Source organism: Pristis pectinata, chromosome 6, assembly GCF_009764475.1.
Source record: "Pristis pectinata isolate sPriPec2 chromosome 6, sPriPec2.1.pri, whole genome shotgun sequence".
Classification (NCBI taxonomy): Eukaryota; Metazoa; Chordata; class Chondrichthyes; order Rhinopristiformes; family Pristidae; genus Pristis; species Pristis pectinata.
The window spans coordinates 24,898,414-24,922,276 of NC_067410.1; the positions used below are offsets into that span (position 1 = coordinate 24,898,414).

General features: G+C 38.1%; 1 protein-coding gene across 12 annotated transcripts in view; it reads right to left on the bottom strand.

The window, feature by feature from the left end:
- Positions 1-23,863, bottom strand: part of LOC127571453 (ERC protein 2) — a 629,628-nt gene that overhangs the window by 570,661 nt on the left and 35,104 nt on the right. The window lies entirely within an intron of this gene.

The window sequence follows — 23,863 nt, forward strand, 5'->3', positions numbered from 1 at the left end:
GATGCCCAAACAAACCTTCAAACTTTCTATATAAGGAATGGAATCTATACTATAACTTGCTATAATGCCTCTGAAATCTATTGTTTAAATGATCTCCAGCAGGTTGCTTATCTTAAGGAAAACACCAAAATTACGGCAAGCTGTTAATATTATTTACTGCAAGATCAAATATGAATGTTTTAATTACTGTTTCAAAACAGAGCAGCTTTAAGAAAAGCCTGAAGCTAAGAAAATCCTTCATATTTCTTGGTTAATTGGTCTAATTAAATTCAATTAATTATAAAACCAAATAGAGTCATTCAAAAATAGATGTAGATTCCTCACATTTCCATTAAACTATTTCCATTAAAGTATCCTAATTCAATGTACCATATTTGATGGCAAGTATTTTTCCAAGCCTATAATAAAACATTCTACGCCTCTTTCATGAAGACATAATGAATATTTCTGTGCTTCTAAAAATGATTTGGTTCCCAAATGGAGAGATTACTTCTGTTTTACCAACATTGTGTTATAATGATGAATTCATGTTCCAATGTAATTCAGTGCCTATCAAATATGGTACTTAAAATAACAGAAATGATGCAATGTTAGATTACACCTAAATATTTTTATTCAGATTTTTTTAAACAAGGAAATTTTAAAAAAGAATGGGATCAATTACAATGTTATAGATCTCTTCAATAACCAATTATGAAGATGTTAAATATAAAAATTACTAGTACTGCATTCAAGTGAAAGGCCTTTTGTAATGGGGACTCATCATTGAAAGGCGTAATCTAATACACTTATCAATTAAAATAATTAAAGCATCAACATTTATTCTTGTATAAAACAAAATACAAATTAATCACAAAGCACCAACACATCACCAAAACAAGAAAAAAGCAAACTGCATTATTTTATGTTGTGCAAACAAACCTGTTGCAAACATAACACAAACCTTTGATCTTCTTGCATCCAAAGGCTGAACAGCATGACAAATAAAAAAGAATGTAGCAAATCAACAAATGGATACAGAGAATGCAAGCAGGAATACTGCAAGCCAACAGCATGAAAGCTAAAAGAGCTCAGCAAAAAGATCAACCAACAGCAAGCAATTGATTATAAGCAGGATTCAAAGTTAAGCTTAGCAAGTGGATCAATCACAAAATGTTATTTCGCCAGACTCGGTAACACCCAGACTTTTTTGACAGTTCTATCACTGAAATAATAAAATTATCTTAGTTTGGAAGGGTTGGCAGGCTTCATAAGATTTCTTCAAGTAATTTAGAGTAATTTCGGTTTTAAATAAAAACAGGAGATTTGAGATTGAACAAACAAATAGAATTAATCTCTGGACATTGTATTGGCCAACAAAATCTGCTGATATAAAACATCAATGCAATAATAAATTGCACAGAAAAGTAGGGACTACAAAAGTGAAATTTATAATGCACTTATTATGATGAGAGTCAATGAGAGAGTTGTGTCTCAGACTCTCCATTAAACAAAATTCCATCTTGGTTGAGATATTCAGCAACACAAGAAAGAAAGACTGAAGAACAAATAGAAATCAACTGAAACTTCATATACACAGCAATTATCAAAACATCAGTACAGAAGAGAGAAAGTGATTTAAGATCAGGATGACAGCCAATATTTCCAGCAGGATATGGTGGGAGGATCTAAAATTAAATATCAGGTAAAAGATAAACAGAGTGTAGATTGCCCAATCACCATTATTTCTATGTCACCTGCTAAAGGATTGCATCACAACACCAGTTCTGATTTCATTCTACTTTGGAACTTTCCTTCAAGCTGTAAAGAAATGTGCATTCCTATAACCAATGAAATATATAGCAACATTAACGGCAGTTTATGGATTAGCTCATGCCATTTTTTCATCTAATCATCTTGGTCATAACAGAGAAGAAATGAAAAAAATGAAAGACAAAAATGACAAAATAATACAAATCAAAGCTGCAAAATTTCAATGGAAAACCTTATCTTAGGGAGAAACCTTTTAAACATTACTGGATTTTAGTCATCAAAAGGCAACATATTGTAAGAAGACAGAACCTAGCTCAGATCGATGTTTTCATCAAAATTGCTACACTCAATGATTACTTTTTTATTCAATCAACTTACTCAACCTTCTCTGCACTTCAAATGAAATGTTGTTTTATAACTCAAGTCAAAAATGTTTATAGTAAGAACATACCTCTATCTAAAATGAGACAGGCATACTGTACCTTGGCAACTTAGAAGACAGTGTTAAGGAACACTAATTTCACCTGGAAACTTCATCCAAACTAATTACTGGGAATTTACAGCAGAGGAACAATGAAATATAACTAATCCATATGCCGCACGAGTATAATCATAGGTTGTTCAAGAAAAATTACATTCATTACTAATTTCAATCTTAAAAATTTAAGCAAAATGGGTTTTCCTTTCCCAATGACAGGCAGGAAATTATAATGTACCTACAAGGAAAATAACAAATATTGAGGCCCAATGGCATTTTGGTTCACAGTACATAAGAATATAAGATATAGGAGGAGTAGATCATTTGGCCCATCCTGCCTTCTCTTATGATTCTATAAGATGGCACTAAATAGAGTTGGACAGTACTTCATAGAGCACTTTTATACCTTCAAAGTCATGTACTTTAATTCACTAGAAAATGAGGCACTTTTTTTTAAGTACACTGAATCTTTTTGATACAGTATGCCAATAAGTCAATTTTAATAATTTGATCTGAAACACCTTTGAATTAACAGGAGGCATGAGTGCTTACTGCGTCATTACTGAGATGTTTTTTTATTTTGGAGAGGTGGGTAGAAGAAAAAGGGGAAATGTTTTAAACAATATACATTTATTTGTTCCTAAATGTCATGCCAATTAGACATAAATCAGCAATAGTCAGTTTAATTCCTTTCAAAGTACCACTGCCATCCTTTGGAACTATACAAAGACATATAAAAAAAAGCTACTTGCGGAGAATTCTCCTTAAAATGGAGCATTGGGCCTCTGCTTGGCAAACATTCTAACAGCTCAGAATGTTTCTGCCATCAGTTCCAGGCTTGTATTCAGAACCAAATAAAATTCAATTCACAAAACTAAAAGCAGATGCTGATCAATTAAAAACAGTGCTGTACTTTAGTAAATGAATACAAAGCATCAAGCAGCAGGCAATATTTTCAAGGCAATCCCTATATGTCTAAGATAAGAGCACATTAATTGGGTGTATTATTCTTAAAAAAGCTTGGAATATATAGTGTTCCAGGTTGATCGCTGGAGCAAGGGACAATGAAAAGATGAGGGTGAGGTGGCAAGTTGAGAGGACATATGCATGAGATTAGGGAAGTTAATCAGGGTCCAGCAGAAATGTAAATGGGTAGCAGGAAGTGTGGGGATAGGAGATTTTCCATGTTATAGGAGGAATGCGGCTAATATGCTAAATAACAGTAAAATTCCATTAATCTGCCACACTTGGGTGGTGCCAGATTGGCAGACTTTCCGTACTATTGCATGTAATTCCAATTAATATTTGAGAACACTTTTGATAGAGTTTCTTTTTGGTGTTACACAGTAGTACAATAAATTTTGCAGAGAACCCAATGAGTTTGAAGGGAAACAATCGTGTTTTGAGGAAACACAGGATTGCTGAGCTGTAGTGTTTTGAGGAAAGCGCTGGCATCAGCACCCAGTGAGGCAAGTGCTGAACTGTCAGGATTTCTGAACAATCAGACAGTGGATTATCAAAGTTTTACTGTAGTTTTATTTTAAAAAAAGAAAAGAATTTAAGCTGGTTATATGCAACCATTGCCAATGCAGTTTTACACAGCTTTAGCCCACAAAGCACCACAATGCTTGCCACAGTACTCCAAAAACTGAAGTGCTTTGGGTCATTGAAAGGTGCCATATCAATGCAGATTCTTCAAACCTTTCCTTTTATCTACTCATTTTGTTTATGTCTAATGCAAGTGATTTGAGCCTTTCCTCCAAGGTAGGTGAAAATCTACATATTCACCCTTAATATAGAAAATGTGCAGCCAACTGAGTATGGTAACGTCTTTCAACAGCAACATGATGGTGGCCAGACATTGGACCAGAACTTACTACTCCAAACACTTGCCTGTAACTTACATAAGTATACATTTAACTTTTTTTGAATAGAGGTGTCAATACATCCAAACTTATCCCAATTAGGAACCTTGTAGAACATTGTGTGGCTGGGTCAAAGCAAGCCCCACCCAGAGAAACAGCTGGGATGAACTTCAATACAAAGGCTTTCCCAACTGTCAAATCTGTGACACACTCTGAATGCGCATGCAGATTCATGTCTCACACTTTCAGAAACATTAAAACACAAATCCAAATCCATTTCCATAGGATCCTTTACATTCATCCAAGAAACTAACATGGTCTAAATTTGTGTCATCTAAAAATCAGCAAATCTGATAGCAAAGCACTGCCTCAGTACTCCATTGTGTCAGCTGAAATGTTGTACTTAAATTCCTTTGACTGGCATTCAAATCTATAATCTTCCTGTTGGAAGAGTACTGAATCACAATTAATGCACCGAGCCAATGCCTGACTACACCAACGTTTATGGCATTTTTCCAGATGAACTGCTGCATAAAAACTTAAATGACAAAGCTTGTAGAACTCAAGTGAGGGAACGATGGAGTCCCAGCACTCTGTGTGCAACTTCATGCAATAGCATACAAAAGGCAACTGACAGTGAGAGTTTGTAAATTGGCCCAACTTTTCTCATGCAGGAGTCACTTCCCAACACAGAATTTAAATCAAAGAGAGCAATATAACACACATTTTTGCAATCAATAACCTAATATTTAACACACTGGTCCCTTTGGTTCCTATCTGCAGGAAAATCATGCTTGATCACAGAAAGTTAACCTATATGTACAGCCATCAGTTAAGGAAGGCAAAGAGCACATTAGCCTTCACTCCAAGGTGGGTGTAGTACAAGAGCAAGGCTACATTTGTGCAAAGTTTTGATGGACCACACATGAAGTACTATGCTGTACCCTTTAGAGCACTGATGTACAGAGAAATGTTGGGGTACAAGTCCATAGCTCCCTGAAAGAGGGAGTGGAGGTAGATAGGGTGATAAAGAAGGTATACAGCATACATAAGTCAGGGTGTTGAGTATAAAAGCGAGGAAGTCATGTTGCATCTGCATAAAAATTTGGTTAGGCCACATTCGGAGTATTGTGTGCAGTACTGGTCATGGCATTACAGGAAAGATGTGGAGGAGGTGCAAAACAGGTTCAGCAGAATGTTGCCTGCATTAGAGAGTAGTATCTACAAGGAGAGGATGGAAAATCTTGGATTGTTTTCTCCAGAGCATCGGGGGCTGATGGGTAACCTGACAGAAGTATAGAAAGCAATGAGAGGCACAGATACAATAGATAGTCAGAGTCTGCTTCCCAAGGTGGAAACATCAAATATTAAAAGGGCATAGCTTTAAGGTGAAAGGGGGAAAGTTTAAAGGAGATTTGAGGCAAATTTTTATTTTACACAGAGTGGTAAGTGCCTGGACCATGCTGCCAGGGGAAGTGGTGGAGGCAGATATGATAGCAGCACTTGAGAGATATTTAGAAAGTCACACGAACAGGGCTGGGAATGGAGGGATAGGGACCATGTGTCGGCAGGTGGGATTAGTTTAGGCTGGCATAATGCTTGGCAAAAACATCATGGGTTGAAGGGCCTGTTCCTGTGCTGTATTGTTCTATGTACAGTTATGGTCTCCTCATCTCACAAAAGATAAACTTGTCTTCAAGACAATTGAAAACAATTTTTTCTAGATTAATTCCAAAATGAGAGAGCTGTCCTTGGACAAAATAATCTGGAATGGGCCTGAACTGAAGTTTAGAAGGTAGAGGTGACCTCATGGAAACAAAAGGCTGAAGAAACAAGATAAAATGGATGCTGAAAAGTTGTTTTCTTTAACTAGAGGCTGGAACAAAGGGGCACAGACTCGATTTAAATTTTTGAACATTTAGGACTGAGGTCATAGGGGAATGTATCCATTTGAGAGCCAAGAACCTTCGGAATTCCCTCCTTCAGGGGGCTCAAAATGTTCAGTCTGAGTATGTTCAAGGTTGTTAGACCTTTGGAGCCATTTGGAATTGGGCAAGCAAGTGGTATTGGTTTATTATTGTCAATTGTACCGAGGTACAGTGAAAAATTTGTTTTGCATACCGATCGTACAGGTCAAATTCATTCCACAGTGCAATTACATTGAGTTAGTACAGAGTGCATTGATGTAGTACAGGTAAAAACAACAACAGTACAGAGTAAAGTGTCACAGCTACAGAGAAAGTGCAATGCAATAAGGTGCAAGGTCACAACAAGGTAGATAATGAGGTCAGAGTCCGTCTCATTATATAAGGAAACCGTTCAATAGTCTTATCACAGTGGGGTAGAAGCTGTCCTTAAGTCTGGTGGTACGTGCCCTCAGCCTCCTGTATCTTCTACCCAATGGAAGAAGAGAGAAGACAAAAGAGAGAACGACCCAGGTGGGTAGGGTTGAAGTGGAAGATTATCCATGATGGTGTTGAATGGCAGAGCAGGCTCAATGTTTAATCTTATACCTGTGTTCTTGTCAATCAAACCACAAAAAAAATGTAGAATTACAGAATTATGGAGAAATTGAGAAGATGCTGAAAGGGTTGGGGGCAGGAGTGGCTGGTCAGGGAAAGAGAATGGAGAAAGAAAGAGTAAGTCCTAAATTATATGAATGACACAATGAACATTAAAAGTTATTCTGAAATTACTTACAAGTTTAATGTTAAAACACAATTGACCAGCATAATGTTTTAAATAAACTGAAAGCCAAGGTAATACTTCCACAGTACTTGCCAAAAGCTAAAAATTAAGCCATGTGGGACTATGGGCTTCAAACAAGAGACATCAATAATTAAATGTCAGTATATTGCTACTTTAAGAAAAACAGAGAGCCAACAACCAGCGTGGCACTTTTTAAGAATAGATAGTTTAAAAAGTTCAATTTCTTCCTCACCTTCAGCGCGCAATATCAACTCAGACTTTGTCAATGGCTCAGCCAAGGGAAGAATGAGAATTTTACTTTTAAAAACTGATATGACACAATTGCTTTTGAATAAGTTTCCAGATTCCTGTCACATTAATCAAGGTATGAACAATACTTCACAGAATATTCACCATCTGGCATTTAGCCCTGCTTCTCTCATTAGTCAAATAATCAATTATTCATATTTGGAATGAGATCAGTAGTAACCAGACATCATTAAGTAGAGGTGTTATGAAAGCAAACAATTAAAATCTGCAAGCAATTAACTTAATAATGCTTCCTCCTGACATTATGTGGACTTAACGCCCACTTTGTATTTCACCACACTGGCACAAGGAGCTCTTTTTTGTCATACAAAGCACACATAATGTCCATCAAGTAAGAAATTCTTACATATTCAAAAAGGATTAGGAAATATCAAGTGTGTTATTTTCCAAACTTACACTATAACTGATATGATTTGTTTTTAACTGAGCTTGTTTCTTAATAAGAGAGACAAAATTAAGTTGCCATTTCTATTACATCCAAATTATGAGAACATTAACAGCACATTTTATTCTAAAACCTCTTAAAATTAAGTGCACCTGCATGCAAGAATATTCCCATCTCAATATATAATGAGGGAAAACAAATAGTTGATCTACAGACTCATTTCTTACCAGTGCATGGGCAATTTTTCCCCTATGTAATATATTCAACCTATTTCATCTTTTAGGGAAAGTATCTTTCCCTCTGTCAATAAGACTGAGAATTAAATAATTGTACAACATATCTGATGCCCCATGATTGCCACTCCTGTTCCTGACTAAACATTTGTTGGCTCACCACCACATTTTTCAAAGCAGCAGGTTACACACAATTAATTTCCTTCTGAAAATATATTTACTGCATATCTAAATATGCTTCCATTTTGCTTTCATACCCATGTTCTAGTTATACACACATGGTCCAGGTTAATTAATCAACTTTTGACCACATCATCCATTCTTCTCAGAATATTAAAATGTTAGATATCTCGCCTAAATTTATTTCTCTTTTCAGTAGTTACATTCCAGCAGTCTCACTTCATAACTCAGTCCAATTAGAATAGAATGGCTACTGGATCAGAGCAGTTACTGTATAGTGCAGGCTCTCACCCAACAGTTTTCCCACGGTCACAGTAGAAAGCAGCTTCCATAAGCAGACTTGCTTTTCCTAGCAGCAGGTAGCTTAATGCACAACTTGAATGAGCTGACTTACAACAGGACCAAGAACTGGCTTTTTAAATTATTTTTAGGCACTGAAAACCAGAGCACTGTGTCCTTTTATCTGCCTTAAAAGCAGAAGATGTTACTCACATTCCAAACTCAAGCTAAAACTATTTTTAATACAATTAAACAGAACAATGTAAATGTTTGAAAATGAGAAGGGCTGAATTAACTTTTGAATGAAAGGCATTTTTGAAATGAATCTCTGATAAAATATTGTATAGACAATAGGTACTTTTATGTTCGAACTGAAAAACTTTGAGCACCTTTTACCTGGAAATAATCAAAATCTAGGAGTGAAAATTGGGGGGGGGGCACGCGCGGAAGGTGAATCTCCAAGTTAAACTTCTTTCCAAGATTAAGAGTTCTGATGAAAGCATATTGACTTGAAACACTTACTGTTTTTCTCCTCTTCAGTGCTGCCTGATTTGCTGAGGATTTCTAGCATAAACCATCTGCATTTAAGGTTTATAGCCCCTGCAATATTTTTGCTTGTGTGTTAATTCCATATGATTTAGTATATTGCATTTCGTCAACTACTGGTGTTTATACAGTACATTTAACAAGGAATCATCTCAAGGTGGTTCACAAAAGCAAAATCTGATGAGAAATGGCACCGAGCCAAGCAATTGTCTCTCATTTCAAGCAAAATGAGCAATGCATTTCAGAAAACACATGGCTAATCAAATGAATAAGAGGAAGTCCTAGTTAGGATGTTTCAAAGCTGGGAGTCAAGTTAAAAAAAAAAGGCCCTTGGGAGGGGTTGGGGCAAGTGGGAGCAGATTTCAACAGTGGGAGACAACAAGATCTGTGTCCTAGTTGGAAAAGGGAGGTGGCAAAAAAACTGGCAAGGAGAGAAAGGAAGATCTACAAGGTAAGAAATGAGCACAAATATAAACTTTGTCGGAAAGCTGAACATAGGACTATTTAACTAACATAAATGATCATGGAATAAAGATTCCTGAAACTGGGTAAAAAGAATGCATAGAAATGAAGCAACACTCATTAAAAATATTTAAAGAACTCCTATTAAAAATTAGTTAAACTGGCCACACAGCTACTCTCAGTTCACAATAAAATGAAGGATCTGCAATCAATAATACCCAGTGAAGAACCAGATATGATTGGATTATAGCAAAACTGAAAAATGATGCATGAATTCAGAAAAAGATATTACAGAAACAAATCATATTAATCAGTGGTTTCCCATGATGAGAGGTGAAAGAAGAAATATGCAAACAGATTAGAACAAAGAACATTACCACACAAGAACAGGCCCTTCAGCCCACAATGTTGTGCTGAGCTAATTAAACTAATGATGCCTAATTAAACTAATCCCTTATGCCTGTACATGGTCCATATCCGTCCATTCTCTGCACATTCATGTGCCTATCTAAGAGCCTCTACTGTATGCCTCCACCACACCCCTGGCAGCACATTCCAGGTACCACCACTCGCTGTGTAAAAAACTTGCTCTACACATCTCCTTTGAACTTTTCCCTTCTCACCTTAAATGCACATCCTCTAATATTAGACATTTTGACCCTGGGAAAAGATACCAGCTATCTACTCTACCTATGCCTGTCATGATTTTATAAACCTCCATCACACCTCCCCTCAGCCTCCGCCACACCAGAGAAAACAACCCAGGTTTGTCCAACCTCTCCTTATAGCACATGCCCTCTAATCAAGGAAGCATCCTGATAAACCCCTTCTGCACCTTCTCCCAAGCCTCCACTTCTTCCTATAATGGGGCGACCAGAATTGTATACAATACTCCACATGCGGCCTAACTAGTTTTATAAAGCTGAAACATGACAGGCCTAACTCTTGAACTCAGTGCCTTGACTAATAAAGGCAAGCATGACATACACCTTCTTTACCACCCTATCAAGTTAGGAGCTATGGACTTGGACCCCAAAATCCCTCTTGTACATCAATGTTGTTGAGGGTCCTGCTCTTAACTGTGTACTTTCCCTTTATATTTGATCTCCCAAAGTGTTAAACCTCACACTTAGCCAGATTAAACTCCATCTGCCATTTCTCCACCCATATCTGCAACTGATCAATATCCGACTGCATCCTTCGGCAATCTTCTCCACCATCCACAACACCACCAATCTTTGTGTTATCTGCAAATGTATTAACCTACCCATCCACAATTTCATCCAAGTCATTTTTATATATCACAAACAGCAGAGGTCCCAGTACAGATCCCTGTGGAACACCACTAGTCACAGACCTCCAGCCAGAATAAGACCCATCAACAACTGCCCTCAGGCTTCCAATTCAGAATCCAAATGGCCAAGGCACTGAGGACCCCATGCTTAATTTTCTGAATAAGCCTACTATGAGGGATCTTGTCGAATGCCTTACTAAAATCCATGTAGACAACATCCACTGCTCTACCATCATCATTCACCTTCGTCACCTCTTCAAAAAAATTCAATCAAATGAGTAAGAAATGACATGCTCTGCACAAAGCCATGCTGACTGTCCCTAATTATACCATGCTTTTCCAAATGCTCATAAATCATATCCCTAAGAATCCTCTCCGATAGCTTCCCTACCACTGACGTGAGACTCACCAGTGTATAGTTTCCAGTAGTATCCCTATTTCCCTTCTTGAAGGAAGAACATTAGCTACTCACCAGTCATCCGGGACCTCGCCTGTAGCTAGATAGGATACAAAAATCTTGGCCAAGGCCCCAGCAATCTCACCTCTTGCCTCTCTCAATAACCTGGGGTATATCCATAGCAGAAGTAGCAGAAATATTTATTACGATTGTACTTATCAGAAAGACGGATAAGAATTAGTTGCACTTACAATAAAAAAAATAAACTCACTGAGGATACACCTCCTGACATGGACAGGTTATGTCTGAATATTTTAAAGGAAAGCAGGAAGAGGCAGGAGAGACACTGATCCATGTATTAACTGCTCAGATTTTGCTGAGTTCTGCTGGCAGTTCCACACAGCCTTGCTCACATTCTCAATGCAAGTGCTGGTAAGTTTCACAAGTCTTGCATGAATGCAATATCTGCAGAGTTACTGGCCAAGCTCTACCAGCAGTTTCCTGGCTGCACTCTGTCACTGGAACTCCCCATGGAGTAAAGCTTGGCAAGCTCTGTCAGAATGTTATAATACTGTAACAAGAATACCCAAGCATTAGGATTTATTTTTAGATGGAAACAATTGAAAAGTAGGGAAGCTGTGCTAAACTTGCACTGAGTGTTTATAGTTCAAGGAAGGGGGAAGTGTGAATAGTGGACACCATTCAGAAAATACTAGGTCATTAATTTTGCTTGAAACAGGTGTAGTGCCAGAGGACTGACAAATAACAAGTATAATAAATATATTTAAGGACAACAGAACAGATACAAAACACATCATCAGGTATAGAAGAAATAAAAGGATTTCCATCAAAAGAAATAAAAAGTATAACTAACAGGTAGCATGGATTTTAGAAGGAGAAATCTTACTTTTTCAAGCTCAATGAATCTTGAAGTGGCAACGGGGGAATAGACATAGCTAATGAAGCAAATGTAATTTATGAGTCACATAAAGATATAAATTAGAGCATGCAGAGTTAGGGAATGTAGCAGAATAGAAAACCAGGTAGTTTCAAGAAAGTTCTGGCAAAGGGTATCTATTCAGAATGGCACAATATAATATCAAGATAGAAAATTGGCAAAGTGACAGGAAACAGTAGAAGCAAGTGGTTGTTTTTCCAGACTGAAGTGTAGAGTGGAGCTCCCCAGGGGCGGTACAAGGATCACTTCCTTTCTTAATGTATATTAATGATATTGGCGGGGCATAAATTTCCAAAAAGAGAATATAGGATCCTGGGCTTTATTTTGCGGAGAACCATCACAGCTTCTCTAATCTATCCAAATAACTTAAGTCCCTCATCCCTAGAACCATGTTGGTAAATCTCTTCTGCACCCCCTCTAAAATCTTCATACCATTAAAAAAATACTCTGCCTTTATTTATTTTCTACAATTGAATGACTTCACTTTTCTCTAACAGTGAATAAAGAGGAACGGTGCCTTTGCACTTAAAGAAAACCAGCTGAGTGCTAATTTAATAGAGATCTTTAAAATTCTATTCAGGCTTTGATAATTAGACACATAAAGGGATGGGGTAAAGAACAAGACTGGAGGCTTTCAACATCAAATAGTCATCAAATTTGATTTCTTGGTAACTAAGTTTCCTATTAAGTCCAAGAATAATTGGACTAGATACAGCATTGAGTAGTTAAAACATAGAATAAAGATGCATTTAAGGGGAGGTCCGATAAGCAACAGAAGGGAGAAGGAAATGGAAGGTATTGCTGTGATTTGTCTGTGGTAACAGATGGCTTTGCAGCCAAGTTATTGGATATTGAAATGCATGCACTTGAAAAAGGAAGATTTTATAAGAATAAGGAGAATGAACAGGGGAGTGAGAGCAAATTGGATAGATTTTTCAAAAGGCACAAAAGGGCTGATTGACTGCCTCCTGTGGTAAATCAGTCAGGGATGCACACTTCTAATACATTAGGCTCTCCTGTTAAATCTACTTAAATATTCATTCTTTTCCCCCCACTTACCATAGTTTTTAAACACTATACACCCCTATAATTTAGCTTTGTTTCCCCTTCTACAGCTGTGCAATGAACCATGAAGATTAATTACAATTTTCTGTGAAACTACATGCAATGAATTTAAGACCAAGCTTTTCTTCTGTTCATGGCTGCCGATAGGATATCGCTGAATATGTTTGGAGATGGTGAAGAAAGTGACTGTGTATGACAGGATGATGCAGAGCTCTGGTTCAGACTGGACCCTTCACATTTCAGGACATTAGTTCAAATCAAAGCCAGACTCATGAGTTGAAAGCCTGGCTGTCTAATATGAAATAAAACTGGATAGCATTATTCTGCTTCTCTGTCAGCAAAGGCCTAAATCCGTCACTAGTTTGGCACTGATTCACATTTTAAGTGTTAGACTGCAGAACTGATGGTCTGGGAAAGCAGAATTAACCAACACAAAGGCATCAATCACTGGTCCTAACATCAGGTAGCATAATGAAATCCATCTTGAACACATTTAAACAAAAAATGGTGACAATTCTTTTTATGGAGATAGAAATTTCCTAATCCAGACATCTTGCATGAGCTATCAGTTCTCCAATAGATGGCAGCAAAGAACTCTACAGCTGCACAATGCCAAAATGGGAGAAGACCCAAACGCATGACAGAGAACCAAAATAATATCTACACCTTTGACAGATTAACTTATTCATCAGAACATGGAATCTATCAATTTTCTTTGGTGACAAATCTAATAAAGCAGATATGTATCAATTTTTGGTGCTAAACTACTGACTGCTTTGTGCTTTAGGCCTCTGTTCACAGAGAAGCAGAATGATGCTACTTCGGTTTATTTTATATCAGACAGCCAAGTTTTGACTGATCAGTCTGGCTTGGATTTGAGTTAATATCCCGAATGTGAAGGACCCCTGTTCAACTCAGAACTACAGCATCGCCCTGTTCGTAAGCAAACACTTTCTTCATCTCCAAACATGTCCACCAATGTTTTTAGTAACCATGAACATAAGTTTATACTTAAGTTCATTGCAAGTTACTCCACAGAAAATATTACAATATTTCTTGCTCATGATTCATTGCATGTGTGTTGAAAGCTGTGCAGAGTGTAGTGTTAAAAGTAGGGAGAGTGGGCAAGAATTAGAATGAATATTAAAATAAAATTAAAAGGAGCTTCTATCATTTTGGCATTGCATATCTGAGAAAAATTTTCCACAGGAAGCATCCAGTGGAGAATCTTTGAAAGAGCCATCCAAGTTGGTCCCACTCCCATGTTCCTTCTCCGTAACTTCACAAAATCCTCTTTTTTTCCCCCAAGTGGTTCTTGAACCAACCAACATAAGATCATTAGAGTTTAGCAACACTGTGACCACTTTGATCACTTTGCACTAAAATGGACCTTTTTTTCTATATGTTCTTTCTTGTAACAATTGTGTTTAATTTATGTTTTTCTTGTGAATGCTGTTTATATGATGCTATGTGCCCGTGATGCTACTGCAAGTGAGTGTTTCATTGCACCAGTGCATACATGTACATGTGCATATGGCAATAAACTCAACTTTGACATGCATCTCAACATACATTATCATACCTGTAAAACTCTCTCTTATCACCGAATGTCATAGCAGGCTTATGATCCACGAACCTAAACCAGCACATAAATCCAACTTTGCTGTAATATTGTAATTTAAATATTTTTGGTACAATGTCTTCTTTTAGAGTTCCCTCGAATTCTTTGTATAGGATTGCATTATAATAGATAGTTATGGATTTTGACGATGGCGTATTTAACCAAAGAATCATTAAACAAGAATAAATTTAAAACACCATATTGTTATCCTAATACACTTTGGAAGGAGAAAATTGTAAAAAAAAATGCACAATATAACCTTAAGTCAGAAGATCGTGAAGCCCCTCAATTTGACATCATTTCATATTATAGAAAGCTTTCTAAAGAATACCAGTTATTGGACTCATTCTGAAAAAATATTTAAAATCCTATAAAATGAGCCAGAAAGATCAGAACCCAAGATGAGAGAAAGGTAGTCATATTTCTAAATCATAGACTGCAATGAACAAACTATGGAGTTAATATATGTTCAGAACAAAATAAACATAGGAGTTAGGAAACCTAGAAGTTTATGCATTTTATAAATATACAGTGCTTTGCTCCCTTGTATTAGGCAACTAGAAACCTTGAAACATTCTTATTGGTGAGAGTCAAGTGCTCTTATTATATCAATCAAAAAGCAAAAAAAAACTTCTGATTTTGGAAGTCAAATACAAACAGAATGCTCCAAATACCCAGCAGAGCAGGCAAGGTGAAAGATTTATCATTTCAGTTGATAATCTTTTGTAAGATCATCAACTGAAAAGATCTAAGTTACGAAAGATCATTGACCTGAAATGTCAACTGTTTCTCATCCACAGATGCTGCCTGACCTGCTGAATATTGTTACATCTTGCTTCCATCCCCATTCAAAAAAATGCACTTAAGTGAGTTAATGCTGAATGGTGGTGAGGAGAAAGTACAAATAAACAATCTAATTTTGGAGTCTTTATTACTATATAAGTTCTATGTATCCTGATAGTAATTCTGTTGTACCCTTCTGAATAAAGCATAAAATGTACTTTATATTTGGTGATCAACAACAGAAGTTTACAAAGACACTGGAAATATTGCCCAGTTCTTCAAGTAATACCAAGAGATCATTTGTGTGAGGAGGTCAAAGGGGATCTTTGTTTACCAACCAAGTCAAATGATGGATCACCAAACATTATGGAACTGTAATCACCACAATGAAACATCAGCCTAGTACCAGTGTTTCCATACTCAAGTACCATACCCCTAGGGGAATCCATGACATGACCTGGGATTTGTTAGGCCACAGTTATTTACCATAGGCCAGGAGGAGGAGAGTTGAGGAGAGGATCTGGCAAAAGAATGGCTCGGAGGTAAAAGAGAAAATCGTTGATTAAATGATCTACCTCATTAAACAATGAGCAGGACCAGTTACGGCACCCAGCATGAAGATAAACCAATACACATATGATAAGAATAAAGAGCTGATGTGGTTAAGAATTTTTTTTTAAATGTCAAATTTATAAAAAAAAATTAAATGGCTGAAATATAGAACTTAAGGTGGTAGGGGTACACAAAAAACTGGTAGAGAGTACGCAATAAAATCTGAGGATAACTAGATTTTTCAGAGAGGTTTGAATCCATGACTACTTACCATTGTAAGAATGATACTGATGGGCTGTCTGGCAAAAACAGGCATGAAAACAACAAAATTATGCATTTTAAATGTGATAGCCAAGTCCAAAAAGACAAATATTTGCAATCTTCTTTGAAATTTGTTCCAAAATGTAATTTTGTCTGAGAAGTAGTCACTCCCTTTTATAACCAGTGAGTTGAACAGCCAAGCTTAGACATTCCACCTATTCCTGGGGCAGAATTCTGCTGCTGCACTTACTGTTGAAGTCAGATCCACCATGTTTTAATTTCTTCCGTCCAGCCACAGAATTCTGATGCAAAAGGAGAAAATGTTTCCTGTTCTGCCTTATTACCCAAAATGTTCTTCCCAACCAGCCACGTAACTTTCCCTCAGCGCCAGAGTGTTACTCCCAACATTCTCTGTCATCAGATGGGAATCACTATTGCACTGCTACAAATGAAGCAGCCTGCCCATTGGAAAATAATGACCAGGTTCCCAGGATTTCAGAATTTCAAGATTCCAGCAGTTTTTCAGATTCAAAGAAAGTATACAAATTACATCTAGTTACTTTCAAGAACATAAGAATGTAACTTTTGTTTAAACTTATAGTAATTTTTAATGTCTTGCACTGTACTGCTGCTGGAAAACAACAAATTTCATGACGTATGTTAGCGATAGTAAACCTGATTCTGATAACCTTGTATGCCTCAAATCCACTCACCATTCAAATTGAAAGCCAATCATCTCCTCCTGTTCCATATTCCAGTACAATATCCAAATCCCTAAATTCCTTTAGAATCAGAATCTTGAATGACTCTGGGGTGGAGAATGCCAAAGCTCCCATCGTGGTTCCAAATGACTGAACTTTTACCTCAAGGCCATGACACACTTTGTTTCTGCCACTCACCTTTAAGGTATGCCCTTGATTTTTTGACATTTCCACCCTTTGAGAAAGACTGACTATCTACCCTATCTATGCCTCTCATAATTTTATATACTTGTATCAGGTCACCCCTCAGCCTCCAACACTCCAGAAAAATCAGTCCAAGTTTGTTCAACCCCTCCTTCTGGCTAATCATCCAGCTCAAATGGCTAAAAGCTGTTCTTTCCCGACTGCATATCCTTAAAGTAGAACTGCAATATCTCTTGTATTCATAGCAGTCAATCTATAAAAAATGTCATCTAATCATTGATATGTCAGCTGAGAGCCATCATCCTGCTGTTCTCAAGGGTTTTCATGCATGGATAGAATTCAATCTGTGCTACCAGCAGTATTCACCAGCAAGATCTACTAATGACAGGAAGCAACTAACCCACTGCAGCAAATGAAAAACAAAGATACAGAGGCAAAGAAAGAATATCTGCCAGAACACAGTGGGAACACTGTGCGAAATTGCAAGCATCTGACTTGTACAGGACTAAATTGGAAACATGGAATAACACATCAAAGCAGGACTGGGTATATTAAATATTGCAATGTAAAATACCTTAATTACCAAAAAATCAATCAAGTTACCCAACACACAAACATAGTGTTTATGCATACTATTACCCCGTTCTGCTGACAAATTCATCTTTTTTCTGCTCCTTTGTCACTGCTATAAAAAAGCTGTTAAGTAGCTATCATGTAACCACATCAATCTTTACTAGTATTTAATTAGCTTAAGTAAATAATCTATCATCGCAAAAACTGTTCCGACCTCCAGAATGGAAGAATATAAAGGAAAAGAGGATCAGGTATGCATCATCTTTTTGGAAAGATAATCAACCCCTCGATCTTCCTCATTCTGCCAACTGCTATTTACCTTGAATAAGAACAAATGGAAAAGGACGGGATCATATGATCTCTTAAAACCTACTCTGCCATGAAACAGAGCTCATCTCTTACTTTGTCCATTTCAGTTACCATGTCCCTCATCCAAAAATATATGACCTCAGCCTCGAATATACTCAATAAATGACTTTCCATTGCCCTTAGGGATAGAAAATTCATAACTTTCATAACCCTCAGAATAAAGAAATTTCTCAACTCAGTAATAAATGGCCAATTTATTATCCTCAGATAATGTCCCCTCAGGTTTAATTCTCCAGCCTGAGGGAAAAGCCCCTCAGTATCTATCCTGTCAATTCCTGTCAGAACCTCATTTGTCGCAGTGAAATCACACATCATTCTTCTGAAATCCAGTGAAAGTAATAATCTAAAAGCAAAGTACAACTGAAAATCTGAAATAAAAACAAAAAATACTGGAAATATTCAGTAGGTCAGGGAGCATCTGTGGAAAGAAAACCAGAATTCATGTTTCAGATTTGATAAAAGATCATTGACTCTGTTTCTCTCTCTACAGATGCTGCCCAGCCTGCTTTTTCTATTTTTATTCCAGTGAAAATAGGTCAACCTTACTATTCTCTCTTCATCGGACAACCCTATGGTCAGAAGAACAAATATAGCCACCACTGATCTCACAATCATATGGCACAGAAACAAAATTTTGGCTTACTGAGTCTGCACGAACCATCAAGCATCTACTTACATTATCTAATTTCATTCTCCCCAGATTCCCATCAGCTCCCCCCAGATTCTACACTTCACCTACACACTACACAATAAACGCAATGTACAGTTACCAATTAACCTAACAACCCACACATCTGTGGGATGTGGAAGGAAACCAGAGCAGCTAAAGTAGAACACGCAAACTCTACGCAGACTCCAGAAGTCAGGATTAAACTCTGGAGCTCTGAGCCAACAGCTCCATTAGCTATGCCAGTGTGTCTTCCTAACATGCACCTTACAGAATCAGTTTTGAGAGAACCAAACACACACACACTAAAATAATGGCAACACAGGTGATATTACCATGAAAACATGTTGCATCCTATTATACCACATCATTTTCTACCCCTCCATAACCCATGCCTTTTGTTTTCCATTTGAACCTGAATTAAAACTCACTCAATCATATAACCGACCCTTCCTTTCCCCCAGCCCACTGTGACTAGTAACAATACTGAATGTAACATGAGGAAACCAGATTGCAAAATGAATCTTGGATTTCTAAATGGAAGAGAGGATTGTATGGGATGGTGAACAACACTAACAAATGCCAGGTCTCACTGGTGTATGAGCAATAAGACTGTTCTGCTTTAGAAATCAACTTCAAAAAAATTGGGTGTTCATAAAATAAATTTATCAAACAGTTAGCATAAAAAAAACATGTCAGAAAATTCTTACAGAAATGCTTTTATTTTACAGGAGGCAATATTGAATGTACAAGAATCACCAAAGTGTACACTCTGGATTCACAATACAATGGTAATGGTGAGAGTTCCATGCAGAGTCTGGTGGCACGGACACCAATTGAGGAATTGTTCACTCCTATATAGTGCCTAGTATTAAATAATGATACAGCTGCAACAATCCAGGCAACTGAAGATGTGTTCCATCAGATTTACATCTGCAGATGCTTAAGTGGTTTTAAACGAGAGCTACATATTTCAGTGTCCATTCCTCTGGGTTACCTGACTCCTGCAACAAATGCACTATTCCAAAGTCTATCACTGAGGTTATTGAGTCATACAGCACAGAAACAGTCCCTTTGGCCCACCATGTCCTTGCCAAGTACCTATCTCTACTAATCCCATTTACCAGCACTTAGTCCATAGCCTTCCATGTGTTGGAGATTCAAGTGCTTGTCTAGATGCTTTTAAATGTTGCGAGAGTACCTGCCTCTACTACCCCTCAAGCACTGTGTTCCAGAAGCCAACCATCCCTGCGTGAAAAAGTTCTTCCTCAGATCCTCTCTAAACCTCTTACTCCTTACCCTAAACCTCTTACTCCTTACCCTAAACCTATGCACTCTAGTTTTAGACACCTCTGCTAGTGGACAAAGTAAACAATTCAACAACGTCCTCTTTGAAAAAGTGCAATACCCCCAATGATTACTATGAATCCCTGACGCATGATCACTCACATTGGAGGATAATCATTCAGGGTGGTTCCAAGTACCTCAGGCCAAAGCATCAGATGTATACAGAAGCCCAGTATAAACAGTGGAAGGCGCTAACCCACTAACTCGCAAATTACTCATGTTCCCATCAGGCATCTCCTGTACCATCAGCGGGTCCCATATTGGTCTCATCAGTCACCTCAGGACCCAAAGAACCGGAGCAGCAGCAAGTCATGATGGAGCCCAAGAGACGCGACTAATGGCATGGCCACTCTAGTTAAGGTTATTATCAAATATATATCAATACTCATCAATCGCTAATGGAATCAGCTTATGCCAATAAGTTCAAATGTTATCCCTATGGTTACCAACAGAATCATCCAGAAAAACAAGTAAAATGTCAAGTGTCAAGAATTGTGTTTATATAAACTTTCCTTGGCACTGATTAAGGATTTGTGGGATGGGCAATTTTTAGATAGAGGAATGAACAAAAATGAATACCAGTAAAAACAAACAAAATGTCTTCCTATATCTTATATCTGGATATTTTAAAAGTTTGCCAAAATGCCTTTCCTGAGCAACATAAAACTTTGCAAAGGTTCTTCTGTATTATAGGAACTTTGCAGAGGAATTCCTTGCAGGCCTCAAACTACACAAAGCTCCCCCAGCCCCCCACAAACATAACAGACAGAATAAATATTCCCCATTCCTTTTAATTTTTTTTTGTTATACACAAGCAGTCAAATTATTTGGGGTGGTTCTGTTGTCTCAGTCTTCCAGCAACCTGGATTCAAATCAACAGATGCTGTCCACATAGAACCATAGAACCACAGAACCATACAGCACAAAACAGGCCCTTCGGCCCACCATGTTGTGCCGTCCATCAAACCACCCTCACACTGTCTAACCCTTTCCTCCCGCATATCCCTCTATCTCACATTCCTCCATATGCCTATCCAACAAACTCTTGAACCTGTCCAAGGTATCTGCCTCCACCACCACCCCAGGCAGTGCATTCCATGCACCAACCACTCTCCGGGTCAAAAACCTCCCCCTGACATCTCTCCTGAACCTCCCACCCATAATCTTAAAGCCATGCCCTCTCGTCTTGAGCATTGGTGCCCTGGGAAGGAGGCGCTGGCTGTCTACTCTATCTATTTCTCTCAATATTTTATATACCTCTATCATGTCTCCTCTCATCCTCCTCCTTTCCAGTGAATAAAGCCCTAGCACCTTAAGCCTTTGCTCGTATTCCATACGTTCTAATCCAGGCAGCATCCTGGCAAATCTCCTCTGCATCCTGGCAAATCTCCTCTGCACCCTCTCCAACGCCTCCACATCCTTCCTATAATGCGGTGACCAAAACTGTGTGGTCTAACTAGAGTTTTGCAAAGCTGTAGAGCCAGCATGTTCTCCCTGTGACCACTCTGATTTCCTCCCATATGCCAAAGAAGTGCAGGTTGGGAGGTTAACTGGTTATTTTCAAACTTACCACACGTAAAGGTGGCTAGTGAGGGAATCTGGGGATAGGGCATAGAACAATACAGCATAGAACAATACAGCACAGGAACAGGCCCTTTTCCCCAATTAAACCAGTAATTAAATGGGCAGGCATGGTAGTGTAGCAGTTAGCGTAACGCTATTACAGCACCAGCGACCCGGGTTCAATTCCAGCCGCTGTCTGTAAGGAGTTTGTACGTTCTCCCTGTGTCTGCGTGAGTTTCCTCCAGGTGCTCTGATTTCCTCCTACATTCCAAAGACATACGGGTTAGGAAGTTGTGGGCATGCTATGTTGGTGCCGGAAGCTTGACGACACTCGCGGGCAGCCCCAGAAAACTCTACACAAAAAGATGCATTTCACCGTGTGTTTCAATGTACATTTGATTAATAAAGATATCTTAATCTTAAATGCCTAACTAAACTAATCCCTTCTGCCTGCACAATGTTTGCATCCCTCCATTCTCTGCACATTCATTTGCTTATCTTAGAGTCTCTTTAACACCTCTATCGTATTTGCCTCCACTACCACCTCTGGCAGTGGATTCCAGGCACCCACCACTCCAAGTAAAAAAAACTTGCACCGCACATTTCCTTTGAACTTACTGCTGCACCCCCGCCCCCCCCCCCCCCCCCTTAAATGCATGTCCTCTCGTATTAGACATTTCGACCCTGGGAAAAAGATGCTGGCTGTCTATTCTATCTATGCCTCTCATAATCTTATAAACTTCCATCAGGTTTCCCCTTAGCCTTTGCTGTTCCACAGAATATGACTCAAGTTTGTCTAACCTCTCCTTAAAGCACATGCTCTCTAATCCAAGTAGCATCCTGATAAACCTCTTCTGCACCATCTCCAAAGTATCCACTTCCTTCCAATATGATTGCTCTCAGAACCTGCAAAGACAGACCAAGTGGTCTCCCTTTATGTTGTAAGGAAATCTGATTTAATCCACTGTTGTCATTCAATCTCAAGTTTCAGTCCTTCATTTTCTTGGTAGATAGAGAAGACGAGCATATTTAATTTCTGCTGCAGAGAACCCAACACCACCAATTGATGGGTTCTGCCTCATTCACGTTTCTGTAAACTGATGTCAACTGTATCATAGCAGAGGAAAATGTTAGAAGTTACATTCCCAAACACAATTCTTAATGTGATTTTCTTTTAAGCAAGAATCTGTTCTTCAGTGCCCACTTCCCTTTACCTTTCATAACCTGCCTCAAGATCCTGGCAAGTCTTCAGTGGAATGCTCAATACTGAATCATTCATAAATTAATCATAAGCATCTTTGCATTAATATTCTTAAAATATTTTGCAGTCATAGCTAATAGATTACATTACTCCACATGATGGTATATCAGTTTCTCCCATATTAGAAACATTGCATAAAGAAGATCACTTTCAAAAATATATGTTTACAAAAACATTAAAGAGCAATTTGGAAAGATCAACAAATATGACATTTTTGTCGCTGATAACCCTAATGGTATGAAAGCAAAATTCAGATATTTTAAACATGTTTAAAGAACAATTAACAATTTACTGCCAAATGTAACCTAAACCTTTTAGTCATTTGATCAATATTTTAAATGCATTTAAGTTAATGTTTTAAGCCATTTGGACAAAATTTCATAAGGAAGTCTTTTTAGGCAGCCATAGCCTTGCACAATCTTTGGTTCATAGCATTATGAATCTCTCGAAAAGGCCCACAGGTGACCAAAAGCTCAGTCATAGTAATAAGTTTTCAACAGGGAAGGCGGGGGGGAAGAGGTGGTTAAGCTTAGGTTGGTATTTCCAGCCAGTAGGACCTGGATGATTCTCTAAAATTATTTTAAGTAGATTGGAGAGGGTGGAGGTGGGGGTTTGGGAGGGGGAATGCACAACAGGACTGAGGGAACTCCAGGTGCTTGCCTCCAGACTAATTTCAGCAACTGATGGGCCGAGCCAAGAAAGTGGATAACCTCACATATTTCCCAGCATCATACTTGCTGTTGCCCATTCACTTTAACTATCTATTTCCCCTTGAAACCTCTTTTCATCATCATCACTACCCATACTTCCACTTCATTTCACACCATCAGCAAACTTGCAAAATTTATAGGAATTGTTGACATTTTGGGTCAAAACCCTGCATCGTCAACAATTCCTCTTCCCCTGCACAGATGCTGCTTGACCCACTGAGTTCCTCCAGAAGGTTGTTTGTTGCTCCAGATTCCAGCATCTGTCTCATCGGAAAAGTTATATTTTGTTTCCTAAGCTGGATTGCTGTTAAACTTTGTCAATCGTTCAACCCCCAAACA